Source organism: Polypterus senegalus, chromosome 14 (genome assembly GCF_016835505.1).
Source record: "Polypterus senegalus isolate Bchr_013 chromosome 14, ASM1683550v1, whole genome shotgun sequence".
Classification (NCBI taxonomy): Eukaryota; Metazoa; Chordata; class Cladistia; order Polypteriformes; family Polypteridae; genus Polypterus; species Polypterus senegalus.
In genome coordinates, this window is record NC_053167.1 from 131,096,344 (window position 1) to 131,113,532 (window position 17,189).

The following is a 17,189-nucleotide window of genomic DNA, read 5'->3' on the forward strand; positions in this document are numbered from 1 at the left end:
TAAACAGCGGGTAATGCAGCGATACTTGGGAGATTGACACGAATTCGAAGTGTTTTAGTTCGAAATTGCTTTGCGTATGTCTGTATATATATATATGTATATGTATATACATATATATGTATATATATGTATATATATATATATATATATATTCATATAGTAATAGATACAGTATAGCACTTATAGATTAAATACTGTATATATATTCATAAACCAGCATTATTTGTTATAAATATGCAAATTAGCCTTTTACATTGTATTACTGCCGAATTCTTTTTTGCTACTAGTAATTCCTAATCCGTACAGAATGACGCATGCCTAATCAGCCTATATAAAATGTTTGATATATATTTATATTTATTCATATTCACATATTGTATATATGAAAATATAAAATGTGTGCGTATACGTGACAAATGCGTATGATAACCCAAAAGAGCAAAATTTAAGTAGGAAACATTCGGCAAAAAAGATAACACTTATACCATTGTATGTTCTTCCACAAAAAAAAAGATACACCGTGTGTATCTGTAACACAAGGCGGAAGAATTTTATGAAATACTATTCGACTAATGAATGACTAAAATACATTCACAATTTAAAATGATTACAGAATATTTACTATGTAATGTAATTTAACTGCAGGTTTAATTTAAATGTAAAGTTAGAAACAACTGATAGTACTGAAAAATAAAATACAACTTTCAACCAATTTAAACGAATAAACGAAAATCAAAGCAAATGAAAATACACTGGAACATTAAGACAATAATCGTGACATGTAATTTTGCTGGAATATACAGATGTAATGCACCTTTTAATATAAAAGGCTCGTATCAAGCAAAGATCAAATAACGGATACGCATAGATAAGCAAATGTTAGTTGATATGATTTGGATTGAATTGAGTAGTCTTAGTTAAAACAATATTATTAAAGTGGGTAGTGTATGTACACGTTTATTGGCGTCAGCGTTTTGTGTACTGTAATGAAATTCTGTAAATTGTGCGTGAGTGATGAACCACAGATACACAGGTATTTATCCTGTGAATGAATTCCGCGTCTCTTTTTAGTATCTCTGCAAAAAACAAAGGTTTGCAGTTGTTAAGAACTAGTAAAAATCAGAATCTGTCGATGATCCGTGTTTTCACACACACACACACACACAACACACTCTCACATACACACTGACTTGCTAAAACACGCAATTCGATAATCTGTTAGATTTAGAGAAGAGAGATAGAAGGCGCGAGATGACAATAAGAGCCCGTAAAAGAAGCGCTAGTGTGATGCGCGGAAGTGCTAACGACCTCATCATCGGCAGCTTTAGCATATGAAAAAGTAGGAAATGAGAGTTGCGGACGCATGTAAAGCAGCGATTCACGGCGAAGAAGGTAAGCCCCGTTTTCCGACACGTTCCCACGAAGGGGATTGTGCACCCTACACCTTCTTTTTTGTTCTGAGCTGTTTAAAGATCTCCAGTTAAAACTTCGCTTTACCTCTGCCATTCGCGTCTAAACATATTACAACCCTGGGGTCCCACTGGCTGTTTTTTTTTTGCACAAAAAGGTACAGGATTGACATCTGCTCAAATGTACTTGGGATCACCTTCGGTCTTGTTTATTTTTTCTGCGCTGTCATTACACATATCCGTCTTTAAAGGTTTAAAGTTGTAAAGACAATCAGAGCAGGAAAGCAAGCCGCGATCGCTGTCGATGTTATAGTTTAGCTTACATTTTTTTTTTAACGGAATCCTCCAGCCTGAATGAGAACTGATAGCTTTAAATTCGTTATTTAAGTGTCAGGCTAAATTTCCTATCGATTTTGTGTGTAAGTCACAGCCAATTGTAATGAATACATCTTTAATTGACAAGAGAATCAATTATTGTTCCCATCCTCTATTAGCGCTAACAAAAATGTGTGACTGACTTTACGGTGAGGAGAGAGGCGCAGTTAACCCTATAGGCTATTTAATTCAAGTCAATTTATTTTCTTAATGAACTAGGGAACATAATTGAAAAACGGGGGAATCGGCACATCTCATTTAGTAAACGATATTTACACGTTTATTTGGGAATTTCAGAATCAAAGACAACACACTCTATCTATGCCTTTCATCTTTTTATTTAGCGCAATTCATGTCAGTCGATCTATTTATCTTATATTGTGCATTTCTTATAAATCTATTATTAATACATTTTACATTATTTATTATATAGTGCCTTTCACTCTATCCTTTTAGATAATGTTGTTATTATAGTTAGTCTGCCTTTCTTATCAATCCATCTATTATTTAATACATTTTCATAATTTATTATATAGTGTCTTTCACTCTCTATCTATATATCTAAATCGTTAGTGTTAAATTAATTCTTATATATTTAAACTAAAATCTAAAAATGTATATGGGAGCATTGTTTTCATATACAGTACACTCTCCAAATGTTAACACCGACAATTTTGCCGTATCTATTGGACAGTGCATTTCATACCTGCACATTTCCTTTTCCTATCTATCTAATTACCGGTGTTGTAATACATCTTTTAAAGCCTAATCTTGTATTAAATTATCACTGTCGATTTTTCCCTGCATTAAACGAAATGCAATATTAAACCTGTTCAGATGTAAGTAATCAGAAAAGACACTTTAGAAAAGTGACATAAGACATCATAGTGCCAGGGATGGCTAACCCTTGTGGTTCTGTCATGAGGACGCTGCTCTCTAAATAGGTGAACGTGTATTATAAGCAAGGCAGAGGGAGTACCCCGTCCGAGTCGATAACGCTGATCGCTTTAAATGCCTTTGCTTTGTATGTAAATGCATTCAAAGAACGGTCTCCTAAACGGGTTCTAATGCATATTGATAATACGGCACTATATTAAAGTGCTTAGTCGTCCTCTGTAAAATAATCTTCTGCTAAGTGATCTTCAGTTTTTAAGTAACGCGCCTATGCGTGATTCCCACAAAACACAATGGGAGCGAAGGGGTTATTTTTCATTTATTTATTTGAAAAGCTGTATTTAATTTACCGCACAGCACGTTAAATTGATGCATGAAATGGGTGTTCCAATGCAAGGGTTAATTTAACTGTATAACGGCTCATTTTTTTTCAGCGTCTGACTTACTACTACTATTTTCTTTTATTCGGTAAACGTCTTTAAATAAAAACCCGCATCTTTTCTCAATTTGTTCGCCAACACGTTTTTCAGTCGTGACGACGCATTTGTCTTTACCTTTATAAGTGAATAACAACACGAGGGTTCGATAATATTTTGACATGGCCAGTAAAGAAACCTGCCCCTGTTTTCGCAGCACTCTTCTCGTGTTGTATCACAGACCATCATTTTAATTCTCAAAGGAGAAGCAAAGAAAGGGGCAGCTACACGACACGGCTAGTCCTCGCACACGTTGTCTTTCCTTTTTCTTTTTTTCCTGCAGTACAATAAAAGTCACATTAATTAAATCATATCCTTAATGACGGTGCTTAGCGTGAAAAGAAACGTTTCCCCCCGATTAGGTAGCTTTGTGCTAATCTGCCGCTCAGTCAGGACACCATCTGATCTATGAAATCGCTCTTTTATCAGTCGGCCTACTGGCTATTAGTCGATGAATTCAGAGAGGCTACATGTGACATTTCGCCTTCATCTGTTTATTTAGGTAATTGTGCTTTTCGTGACAATTTGAGCTCTGCACAATTTGTACTACAAATGCTATTATTATTATTCATTCAGCTACACGGCGACGTGCTGCTCGTGTTTTAAAGGGGGGCTACAACTTTCCACGGAAAATCGTTCTGGAGCCTTCTCTCTCTCTCTTACACAAGTAATATATAAAATAGTTACAAATATCTAGGCAAACTCTTTACACACGCATACAGTACATACTAAGGTGTTTTTTTTTTTTTTTAATGCGTACACAAAAACACAATGACTACATTCTAGAAATACCCCGCAGTCAAGCCCACTTAATCCAATGCGTTGCTGCACTGTTCCGAGTATGATATTTAATAAGGTTTTAGAATCAGTGAACGTGCAGGTCGTAATTGCCCGAGGAGTGTTAAACCACCCATTTATTTCGGTTTTGCACGTTTTTACACGCGCGTGCACAGAGAATTTTAAGCAATCGAATGTTATTAAATTATTCGCTCATTTCCTACCAGCATCAGGGATTGGGGTTCAAATTCCTGTGTGACCGTGAGCAAGTCACTTCACCTGCATGTACTCGAAGTGAAGGTTAGTGAGGAAATGTAACCAATGGTCTGTCAAATGTTCTATAGGCGCTTTGAGCACGAGAAAGGCGCTATACAAATCAAATTAATTATTATTATTATTAAACAAACGAATAATAATAGATTTGGAAGGCACTATATAATTGAGAGAAATAGAGATAGATTGACGTAAAAGACGTTATACAATTATGATGATAGCTAGACGGATTTGGCAGGTTAAACACAATGGGATACTCTATACCACTAAAGTTTATTTGTACTCCGAGGGAAATTTTATAATAATAATAATTATAATAATGATAGCATCCCACTCTTGTATAGTTCGGAGTTTGATTTTAAATGTTAAGGCGGAAAGGGAGTTTGAAGGATTCGTACACATTCATTTTGTATTTATGAGGATATGTGTACCCCGTCAACATTTGCCATCCCGTCTAGAATCGGTGATTGTCTTGTGCCTATAGGTTGATAGGACACTACAATAAATAAATAAACAAATAAATAAATAAACTAATTGCGGGGTGGAGACAGAGTTAGTGCAGATCAGCGGATGAAAGGCGCACCATTCGTTAATTGGGTGCCCAGAATGGACGCCTCCTTTTGGCTAATTAGACCACGGCGTGTAATTTACCGACCTATTTTTAAGCGTACGCGATATTACGTTTAACGCTGGAGTCGGCCTGAACGCGGAGTGTTAAGCGCAGCATTTTCGGCACCAGGCCCTTAAAATTAACGTGAAAGGAGGACACGTTGGGAACGCTTACCGGGTTCAAAGAACACCAAATCTGGTCTCTTCCATTGATCTTTGGAAGCTGCGTAAATCCTGTTTTATAGTCCCGCGGTTTGTTAATGAAATGTACATTTAAGCACATATGCGCGGCTTAGCCAGACAAAAACCTTTCAGAGTAATAAGCTAAACCTTTCGGGTTGGGGAGTGCAGCCAAGATCGTAAAATAAATGGAAACGGGGTGGCAACCGAGAGATGTAAGCGACCTGAAAGATGAACCCTCACCCAAAAGACAACAAGCTCGGGGAGATTAAACAAACCAAAAAAAAAAAAAAGAAAGAAGGAGTCTGGGAGGGGGGAGAGAGAGAGAGAGAGAGACAGAAAGAGAGAGAGAGAGAGAGAAGACCCCTCATGCAGTCCGGCTGTAACACGCGCTGGCTTGCCGAGGCCGAGGCGTACGGACAGCAGCTTAGCGCTTCCACCGCGAGCACCTGCTGGAGATATCGATGGAGCTGACAGAAAGACGATGGCCTGCCAGATCCTGATTTGAGTCCCAAATCGCTTTAAAGGAAGTGCTCAAATCAAAGAGACTGCTTTTTCTATCTCTTTAATTCCATGCGCTTTCACAAAGTTAAGTACGGAGTGACCCGTGCCGGATTAGTTAAGCTTTTGTGATTAAGGATGAGGCTTCTTCTTTCTTGCTTGCTTTCTTTTCTCTCTTTCTGTCTTTGCCATGTACAACCAAGAACACATCGATTGGGAAAAAAAAGATGACAAGGACAGCCGCACTCCGCCTCCGTTTCACTAATAATTTGTAAATAAAGCAAATCATTATAGAGGTAATTTTATATTGATTTGGGACACTCTGCAGCCTTGGTCAATTGGTTTTAATTCCGGTGATCTTTTAAACAAGACGCCTTACTTGTTAGCTGTCCTTTTTGCTAGGATTAGAGGAGACAGGTAATATTTGCGAGAGAGAGAGAGGGGGAGAGAATGAAAAAAAGACCCCCGAATAACAATGAAACACACTCACACCATGGGAATATCACACTCACTTGACTCGATTCCAACAAGAACATGAAAACTCAGACGAGAACGTTTTAGTAAATGTGCCATTTTGTGTATGCGCAAGCACAGTGCGTGTTGTTGCAACTCGCCCGTTAATAAAAACGAGCGCAAGTAAATTAAAATCAAATATCAAATAGTACGTCATATTAAAGGAATCAAGTGTTTTATGAAAGGCAACTCATTTAATTAACGATGGGAGAGCAGTTGGGGGCAGAAAGCTAGTAAAATTGTGTGATGAATTAATGGCATTGTTAGCGCGCTTTTAATTACGGCTATTATGTTAATTATTTTACATCAACGCGGAATTATCAGCATGTCACGTTTAATCAAAACGAACCTTTCTCTTGGAAATTGTTCCTTTCATTTCTGATGGGAAAAGTTCGAGTCATATTTTAGGGGTGATAAAAGAAGATTTTTCATCGAAATGCCATCTTTCACCTGCTTTTCGGTTTGCTCCGCGGAAGCCCCTCATTTCTTCCTTTCAGGAATTCACCATTTTCTCCCCCTTTACAGAAGCCACTCTATCACTGCGCGACTTTCTGTCAAACAATATGATGTTCCTCATTTTTAACTGTCCCTTTTTACAAACCCGTATTCAGGCTTTTCAGCATCACAACGGAGAAAGCAAACTGGACACACTAGGGCCGACCTGTTTGGGCGAATAACGGTAGAAGTACACGCCGAAGGACCGCAAGAAGACAAAAAGGGGGCGGCGAACAGTCGGGATTTATAGTTCACGGTCCAGAATTTTCAAACGGGGAGATGGTCAACCGCGAAAAAAAAAAAAGGGGCACAACAAAACGATGACCGCGAACAATGAAATCAATGAAACCGGAGATATGGCCGGCGCTGCATGTCCTCCAGCTCTTTGTCCCGTTCGGGCCGTTAACACGACATTATTTGAGCGTTTATTTATGCCACTTTATTTTGGTACCCATTTGTTGGTTGATTTTTTTTTCGTTCTTTTGTGCACAGGAAGAAGAGTCGATTGTGTAAGAGACTGAGCGTTTTTGTTCTCGCGCTCCTGCGGGAATTTAACTTTATTACTTTAAATAAATCGATTGCGTTTCTAGATCATAGCAATAAATACCTTAAAAAATGAAAATAAGCAGGGGAAAATATAATGCTATCAGCAATCCTTTTATTAGCTTAATCATTTGGTGTTTCCTCTTATTTTGTTTTGGGTGCAATGTATTTTAATTTTATCCTTTTTTTCCTGGACACTAGAGTGCTAATATCTGCGGCTAACTACATGCACTATGCCATTCGATGTCCCATTCAAAATGTATATTTTTGAATAATGTGAGATAGAGTATGTCGCGAATTCCGTAACAAAAATGTAAAACTAACTCGCATATTAGACCCCCTCTAACTTAACGTTGCTGCTGAGAAATAACGATTATTGCCTTTATATGCCCACATATGGAATATATATTTACATTTACATTTAATTGCTTATTAGATGTTTTTTTTTTATCCAAAGCGATTTATAAAATAGCTCATATAATCTAGAGAACATCAGTCAGTCGGGATAGTTTAAAATATTTAGTTAGGAAAAGGAGATCTAGGCGACCATGAGAATGTATTTATTAAAAGGATCCCAAAGCGTGCCAACGAAGATTTTAAGTTCATAGTATATAATTTAACTTGCTTAGGTGTTATTTGAGTACTTTACGAAAAGGTACTGAAACAATGTCCTTGTATTTATGTGACGATGACTGCTTTTGTATCCTGCGCCAAGTCAGAAGTTCTCTTTCTTTTTTGGGGTAATTCTCTTGTGCATTTGTTTCCTTTATTTATTTATTCATTTGGTTCCTGTAAAAAGGCTACACAACACCCCTTGTGACAAAGAAACTATTTATTAATCTATCTCTTATATGGTGCCTTTCATATCTATCTATCTATCTATCTATCTATCTATCTATCTATCTATCTATCTATCTCATTAAAGCGGTACAATAAATTGGTAAGCTAAAGGGAATGAAAACAACTCCACAATTAACGCCAAAAAAATAAAACAATCAAAGATTGTGTCAAAAAATGTATTTGAAATTGAAAGTCTATTCTGCCTTACTGAGTAGACACTAAAGCCGGCCCGTTCTGCGTGCTGATGGCACGTATTGGTGGCGCGTTTGTCGCCTTCTTACCGCGAGCCTCAGAGAGACGCGACTCCGGTAATTAGAAAGACAGCACCAGGCCTCCGCTCGACCTGACCTGCACGAAACGAGCGTGTGCAATCCAGTGCATCTTTGAGATTATCATCGTATTAACTTCAAAACGAAGTACTAAACGTAATCAAATTCATATACATTATTGTATAACATAACAGCTTCAAAAACAATTGCAAATTTAAGTATAATACGTAATTATAGGGCGGCGTTTGGGGTTGGTAAGTGGGGCGACCGCTCCAGGCCCAGCGTCTAAGTGGGCCCCGCTTTTGCGGTCCGCGTGTCGCGTTCGAGCGGATTTGTTAAGTTATCTTCTCCAGTTATATTTTGATAAAGTCCGCGTGTTATTTAAAAAAAATAGCTGAATACTGTAATGAGAAAATCCGGTGTATGTTAACAATATTTTTTACTAAATTCGCACGCAGGTTTATACAGTCCACTCATACAGGTAACAGCGTTTGACTTAACCGGCCCCGTGTGGAGATGGTCTGCCCTAAGCCCCTCACACTCATAAGGCCGCCTCTGGTAGTTATTGTGTAAAAAACTAATGACCTTTCCCTAACTCATATTCTTCAATAAAGTGAAATTTTCCTTTATAGCGGATTTAAACATATCTTAAAAAATATAATGAACTAACCTTTAAAGAGAAAGTATCTTAAAAAATACACATCCAGGTGTTTGGCACTTCTTGAGACGAATTCTGAAACTCAAGTTACAAATATGAATTGTCTGAAAGTCTCCTCCTTCAAAACTACAAATCACAACCATAACGTTTGCAAACAAATAAACGAAACGACTAACAAATAAATAAATGGTGTGCTAAAAGTTAGGCATATGGATGGTAAGGTTTTGGACCCAAAGGTCCAAATCTTATAGACCTCTGAACCATGAAGTTAAATCTTGCTACGCTGTGTGACCCTGCGCAATTCACTTCACCTGCCATGGGGGCCGTTTAGAAAATTCAAATTGCAACCAATTAAGGCGTCAGCCAAATATCACATAAACGAAGTACGCAAAGCCTCCGCAAATGCCGTCTAACGACGGAAATACAAATTACCGTACTAGTAGTAATAATAATAATAATAATAATAATAATAATAATAATAATAATAATAATAATAATACATTTGATGCCTACAACTCACCTTGCATTTTTGTATGGAGCAAAAATGTGTAAATGTTACAATGGCACTTGTGAGTACGGACTGTCTTAAAAGTAAAGGTGCCGCAGTGGTTCTTTCAGAAGTATACACCAGATCCGTAATAGACAGATAGATAGATGTGAAAGGCACAGTATTATATATAGAATGATAGATAGATAGATATGAAAGGCACTATATAATAGATAGATAGATAGATAGATAGATATGAAAGGCACTATATGATAGATAGATAGATAGATAGATAGATAGATAGATAGATAGATAGATATGAAAGGCACGGTATTATAGATAGATAGATAGATAGATAGTTAGATAGATAAAGCATTTTTCTAGACACATTCAAAGCGCTTTACATGGACAGTATGTGGATTCACTTCCATCATCATCACCAGGTTCCATAAATAATCACGATGAGAACAGATTTGTGAAATAGCAATGGCCTCAGGAGTATAAAAAGACAACAACACAGGTAAAGTTCAAGATTCTTGATCTGTTGTATCCTGCAAGGTCGCCTACCAAACATAAAAGATGTCTGTGTTGTCCACATATTAGGTACTTTTACAAAGCCCGTAGAACCAACTGCATATACAAACAGTCCTTCCCAAAGAAATGGTTCCTTGTCAGGTTCTATGAATAAGGTGCCATTTTATATTAAGCAGAGAATTCTCGATGACATGTGTCGCGAGTTTGTAAGTATACTCTTTAATATAAAGGTGCCAAATGTGTTCTTCGTTGCGAAGCCATTTTTATATATAACCTTTTATTAGATCCGTAACACGTTCCATAAATAGTCACAAAGTAATAACAGATATGTAAACTATCAGCGCGTTACTGATTTTAATAATAAAGACTCTTGCTACATGGAGCACCACATGTTTTCTTTATCTTATCAACTTCTTAAACAACTTCATATGAAAAGAAGCCTTCACGGAATAAAAAAATTTTCGTTGTGCATTGCTTCTACCACACAACCCCGTAAATCGCTTTTAAAGACTCGTTATTGTAAGAATGCAATCAGGTTCTACAAATTATTTCTTCGTTTTTTATTAACGCGCTGAAATCAACAAATTTAGAGTTAGTTTTTAGTCAAATAATAAAACAACAGATGATCATAACTCTCTCTCTCTCTCTCTCTATATATATATATATATATATATCAGCTCATCATCTCAGACCTCTTTTTCCGGTGACGGTCGCGGCGATATATAATAATATGTATTATAATATTGTAATATCAGTCCTTAAATCCGCGAGATACACGGTAGGTTCTTAGAGGTCGTATGATGATGATGATGCCTAGCGATACCTGTGCCTTATCTATTTATAAAGAGAATCGAGTTAAATTCTGAATATTTATTCAGACTAACGAGCTATTGGATGCAAAACACGACGCGTGCACATTGACTCGTTAACACTGCGTGTATATCAAAACACACACATACCGAACCGGTGAGATGGTAACGGCGAAGCCGATTCATTTTTACACTCCATAAGGCACTGATAAAGTTTTTACTAGCTTTGAAACATTTGCAATTCCTTCTCATTTTTCTAAGAGTGTCACGGAACGCGTCTGATAAGGAAATTGCTGCACTTTGTTCTGTCAGCACTGATTAGGAGTCGAGCGATAAGAGACGGGCTGCACCGCCATGCAGGATGTGCTCACCGTCACCGACACCATGTCAAGTGAACCGGACAACCGGGGCGCTTGTTGTCTTATTACACATTTAATTGAATATAAAACAGAAAGCTCGGGCTAGAGTGTCACTGTGGAATCCATTCAATTAAAAATAATCAGCGACGAGCAGATGACACAAGGAGAGTAAGTCACACAAGTGCCAATTGTTCATACCACGCGTATAATTTCTGATTAGAATACCAATATAAAACAATAAACAGGTTAAGCGCAGCTCGCTAATTAACTTTTATACAATTTCACGGTAATTTGGTTCAGGGACTAAAAAAAAGTTACCCAAACGCAGCAGCAGCGTGCATCTGACTGTAAATGGGAAAAAAATAGATAAAGGTTATTCCAAAGCTAAGAAACAGAAAAGACCGTTAGAGACGCCTCGGTTCGGCTTCATCACACACCTGGTGATGGCTTTAGAGCCGAAACATTGCCTTTAATTTTCTTTTGTATTTTCTAAGCTTTCGCAATTACTGCCTTTTGGGGATTAAAAAAATGCTTATTGGAGAAAATCAATCATGCAATTCAGACCGAGTAACTAAATACACATGCGCACAAAGTCGTTTGTAACACCTTGGAATATTTGGTATTACTTGCGGATAATAAAGCTATTCCAGAAAATTCAAGTGCACTAACAATGGATGCTTAACATACATATTTCTGTTTTATTTTTAAATCGTACGTGTTACTTATTTCTTGTATGTCATATTCACGTCAAGCATGCGTTTTCATCTATTTCAGCACCCCTTACCGGCAGAAAGCCGCGCCTGTGATAGGCGTCACTGCGCCTGCGCTTGAGGAGTTGCGCCTGTCGCGTATTTCGCCGCGCACGCGCTGTTCAACCGCGCCGAACACCCCGAAAAGCATCGCACGACGTTGGAAATTAACGCTCAATTCTCGAGGCGAATTAGCCGCGTCATGGTGTTATTAAATGGAGGCCGAGTGTGAAATCTCAGGGTGCGTTTTTATCATTGAAATAAGATGCAAAGATGGCCATTATCACTTCGTGAAAAGTGTTTTGAGGTGTAGTTGTAAATCACGCTAATTTCCCATTTGCATTTGAGAGCGCGGGGTGTAGGCAGAGCCCCACTGGTGTATTTTTCCAAGGAGCGTTCGCTATTATTCACGGATATGTTGTGTGCTTTAAGAATCGGGCCTTTCACAGGACGCCCCACCATGAGAGGTGCTGCACATTTACCAACCTCACAAGACTTTTACTTTCAAACTTGAAAAGGGCAGTGAGGGTCTTATAGAAGATCATTTACATCCAATATACGGTGTCAATAAAAAGGTATTCAACCCTCTGGAAGTTTTCATATTTTCTTGTTATACAACAATGAATCCTAGTGGATTTCATTTGGCTTTTTTGACAATGACCTGCAGAAAAGACTCTTTAATGTCAAAGTGACAACAGATCTCTATAGAGTGGTTTAAACGAGTACAAACATAAATGATAAAATCACTGATCACACAATTCACACAATTCACCCACTTCACGTCAGAATTTAGTAGAGAGACCTTTGGTAGCCAGTTGTGAAACACAGGAGACTAAAGTGCTGGGAGATACGTTTTTTTAGAAGAATGCTTAAAACATGTGGACAGGTAAGCAAAAAATGAAGGACAACTAAAGACAGCACAGGTGAAAAGACAAAAACTATGTAATCGACAATTCAAGGTATTTGAGACACAGTATTGCATTGAAATTATTGAATTGCTGTGTAAAATCAATGGAATAAGAGCAAGAGGAAGACAGTGGAACTTCATCAATGGAAACGCTGTGAGATGGCTCAGGAGTAATGGGATTTGCTATGAGATTTTTAGTATGGCAAGGAAAAAGGACAAGTAGGGGACCATGATCGCCAATGTCTGCATCTGACATGGCACGTTGAGAAAGAGAAAGAGAGACCTTTGTTACCCGTGGCAGCCTTGCGTCTCTGTGCACTGAAGGTCTCTCTCTTTACCAGCTTTGTACATCTGCTTGAGTTCTATCAGGTGTCATGGGGATCGTGAGCGAACAGCCCTTTCTGAAGACTAGCCACACATTTTCACTTTGGATTAAAACTTGGACTCTGACTTGGCCACTCCAGGGTATAAACATTGTGTTTTTTACATTTTTTGAAGCCATTAATGTGTAACTTTGTCTTTATGCTTGAATTTGTTGTCTTGCAGGTTTCTTGAAGACAACATCAGATTTTCCTCCTGAATTTTTCAATATTTTTCTGCATTCATTTCCCATCACAAGCCTTCCAAGGCTGCTGTGGCGAAGCATCCTCACAGCTTATTGCTGCCACCACGATGCTTCACGGTGGAGATGGCGTGTTTGTGATAATGTGCATTATTCAAACACTGCAATTACTCTGATAGCCAAATAGCTCAATTTTGGTTTCATCTTACCATAGAATCTTCCTCCAACTGACGTCAGAGTCCCCAGTGTGCCTTGTGGTAAACTCTAGCCAAGAGGTCCTTACATTTTTTTTTCTTTGCTACTCTCCCATACATCTGTGACTTGTGAAGCACCCGGGCACAGTTGTTATCTGCTCAGTCTCTTCCATGTGAGCCACTGTAGCTTGTGGCTCCTTCAGAGCTCTCTTGGTGGACTCTCTAACTCGGTTTCGTCAGTTTTTGTGGATGGACAACTGTAAGAGATAGATAGATAGATAGATAGATAGATAGATAGATAGATAGATAGATAGATATGAAAGACACTATATAATTGATAGGTAGATAGATAGTTAGATATAAAAGGCACTATATAATAGATAGATAGATAGATAGATAGATAGATGTGAAAGACACTATATAATAGATAGATAGATAGATAGATATGAAAGACACTATATAATTGATAGACAGATAGATAGATAGATATGGAAGACACTACATAATAGACAGATAGATAGATATGAAAGGCACTAAATGATAGATAGATAGACAGATAGATAGATAGATAGATAGACAGATAGATAGATATGAAAGGCACTAAATGATAGATAGATAGATAGATAGATAGATATGAAAGACACTATATAATTGATAGATAGTTAGATATGAAAGGCACTATATGATAGATAGATAGATAATGAAAGATACTATGTGATAGATAGATAGATATGAAAGGCACTATATGATAGATAGATAGATAGATATGAAAGGCACTATATGATAGATAGATAGATAGATAGATAGATAGCTCTGGCATTAGAACATTAGAACAGTCTGGACAAGAACAGGCCATTCAGCCCAACAAAGCTCATCAGTCCTGTCCACTTCTCCTAAAATAACATCAAGTCCAGTGTTGAAAGTCCCTAAAATCCTCCTTTCTACCACACTACATGCTCTCTTATTCCAGGTCTCTGTGGTTCTCTGTGTAAAGAAAAACCTTCCTAATGATATTTACCCTTCACAAGTCTCCAACTGTGTCCCCGTGTTCTTGATGAACTCATTTTAAAGTCACCATCTTGATCCACTGGACTAATTCACTTCATAATTTTAAACACTTCAGTCAGGTCTCCTCTTCATCTTCTGTAAAGGCGCAGCTCTTTAATCTTACTTCATAACTCATCCCTTGTAGTCCTGTCATCACCTTAGTTTCTCCTCTCTGGACATGCTTGTTGTCCATAGCAGGTAGTCAGTATAATAGACTTTGACGACCCGTCCCCCTTGGTGTCCGGAGTGTGTGCCCCTTCAGTTACACGAACGGCGCCCCTCTGTGTACACACTGCAGAACTAACAGAGCGCGTGCCACTTGTTGTCTGGAGTCTGCGTGTCTTAACTTACATAAACGGCGCTTCAATGGACTGACTGGCTCAGGCTGTACTCACGACAATGTCACCCATGCCTAAATCTGCCAGTGTGCCGTTCTGTTTACATGTGCCTATCAAGACTAAGCAAAGGCAGGCACAGCAGTGGGTTGCAAATGACCCCAGAGAACTCATGTATTTGTCTGCTGCTTCCTCCACAGCCCTGAAGTTGCTGATCAAGAAGAAGATCTTTGACCCTCTGCCAGCTGCACCAACCTCTCTGTCCTTTGCTTCTCTCACTCCACTATCTTTTAAAAGGACATCCACCAGGATCAAAAAGTGTCTGTCCTAACCCAAAGTTGAAGATCATTTGACTAAGAGTATTGTCCCTTTCACAATGCAGGTAGCGCCAAGTGAATCCTTCGACAGAAAATGGGGACCTCCTGTTTGGATCTCCAACACTTCATCAGTTTTCTATTTGTTGCATTTGCATTATTTCATATCTTACACTCCTTTAACTCCTCTTTGGTGGGTCAGTGTAATTTCACCATTGGCAGTCTACAATTTCACTATGTGTCACTGTGTGAGATTTTATAAATGCTGTTTAATTAAATGAATCTTAATATTACTACAATTGAGTGCACAGTATATTGGCTTCTTTATTATGACTTGTGATGTTAAAGTGAAAAAATACAAGAAATGGTACTCAGGGGTAAGGGAGCTGGGAGATGGATGAATTTTATGCCTGGTGACTGGGAAGATTGTGGGAATCACCGGTAATGGATACTAAAAGTGCAGGGTGGCATCTAACCCTGCTAGTATGTGTAGAAAACTCCAAACAACAAAGTGTAGAAGCGCTGCTTCTGACTCACAGACTCGGACACTCTGGGTTGAATTTGTGGTTTTACCGTTGCCTCCGTGAGATAAGAGGAAAGTCCCACATGATTATTGAAAGTCTGGGAGATGAGAATGGGATGCTGACAAACAAAAAGAGAAAACGAAAGAACCAAACGCAAAGTACTGAAACAACACCTCACTACCTATTTGTTGACCACTGTCGCCCACTAACTAATTCTCAAAGAATAGTTTTGAATTTGAATGAGTATGGAATTGTATGAGGAGGCAACAAAAGGATACGATCAAAGTGGAGCTTATGATCTTATTTATCCGGACTTTCAGAAAGCATTTGATGAGGTGCCACATGAGAGGTTGGGCATCAAATTAAAAGAAGTGGGAGTTCAGGGTGATGTTTTTAGATGGGTGCAGAATTGGCTCAGACACAGGAAGCACAGGGTGATGGTGTGAGGAACCTCATCAGAACTGGCCGATGTTAAGAGTGGTGACCAGCAGGGGGCAGTGTGGGGGATATTTTTAATATATATAAATGATTTAGATAGGAATATAAGGAACAAGCTGGTTAAGTGTGCAGATGATAACAAGATAGGTGGATTAACAGATAATTTGGAATCCGTTATATAATCACAGAACGACTTGGATGGCATATAGGCTTGGGCAGACTTGAGGCAGATGAAGTTTAATGTCAGTAAACATAAAGTTTTACACATAGGAAGTAAAAATGTGAGGTTTGAATACACAATGGGCGGTCTGAAAATCGAGAGTCCACCTTATGAGAAGGATTTAGGAGTCGTAGTGGACTCTACGCTATCAACTTCCCGACAGTGTTCAGAAGTCATTAAGAAGGCTAACAGAATGTTAGGTTATATAGCGCCTTGACGTGTGCATTACAAGTCACAGGAGGTTCTGCTCAAGTCTTTATAACTGCTCCTGTGTGCAGTTTGGGTCTCCAGGCTACAAAAAGGACATAACAGCACAAGAAAATGTCCAGAGAAGAGCGACTAAGCTGATTCAGGAGCTACAGGGGGTGAGTGATGAGGAAAGATTACAAGAGCTGAGCCTTTACAGTTTAAACAAAAGAAGATTAAGAGGAGACTTGAGTGAAGTGTTTAAATTTATGATAGGAATTAGTCCAGTGGATCAAGATGGTGACTTTAAAATGAGTTCATCAAGAACACGGGGACACAGTTGGAAACTGTGAAGGATAAATTTTGCACAAACATTAGGAAGTTTTTCTTTACACAAAGAACAATAGACACTTGGAATAAAAGACCAAGTGGTGTGGTAGACAGGAGGACTTTAGGGACTCTCAAAACTCAACTTGATGTTGTTTTAGAAGAAATAAGTGGGCAGGACTGGTGAGCTTTGTTTGGCTGAATGGCCTGTTCTCATCTCGAGTGTTCTGATGTAATCCATTGAGCGATAGTGAACATCGGTGAGACTAGCATATTTAACCCAGAGGTAATTCGTTTGACCCGTCAACTGACAGACAGTCATGATAATCCTAACCAATCGGGACGTGTGGTACCCCGAAGCGGCAGTAAAACCAATAGATGCAAA

General features: G+C 38.4%; 1 long non-coding RNA gene across 1 annotated transcript; it reads left to right on the forward strand.

Moving 5' to 3' along the window:
* The first annotated feature begins 175 nt into the window (after positions 1–175).
* On the forward strand, positions 176–15,405 carry LOC120514728. Its single transcript, XR_005630508.1, has 2 exons — positions 176–1,392; positions 14,996–15,405. It is a non-coding gene; the product is annotated as an uncharacterized LOC120514728 (long non-coding RNA).
* The last annotated feature ends 1,784 nt before the right edge of the window (positions 15,406–17,189 follow it).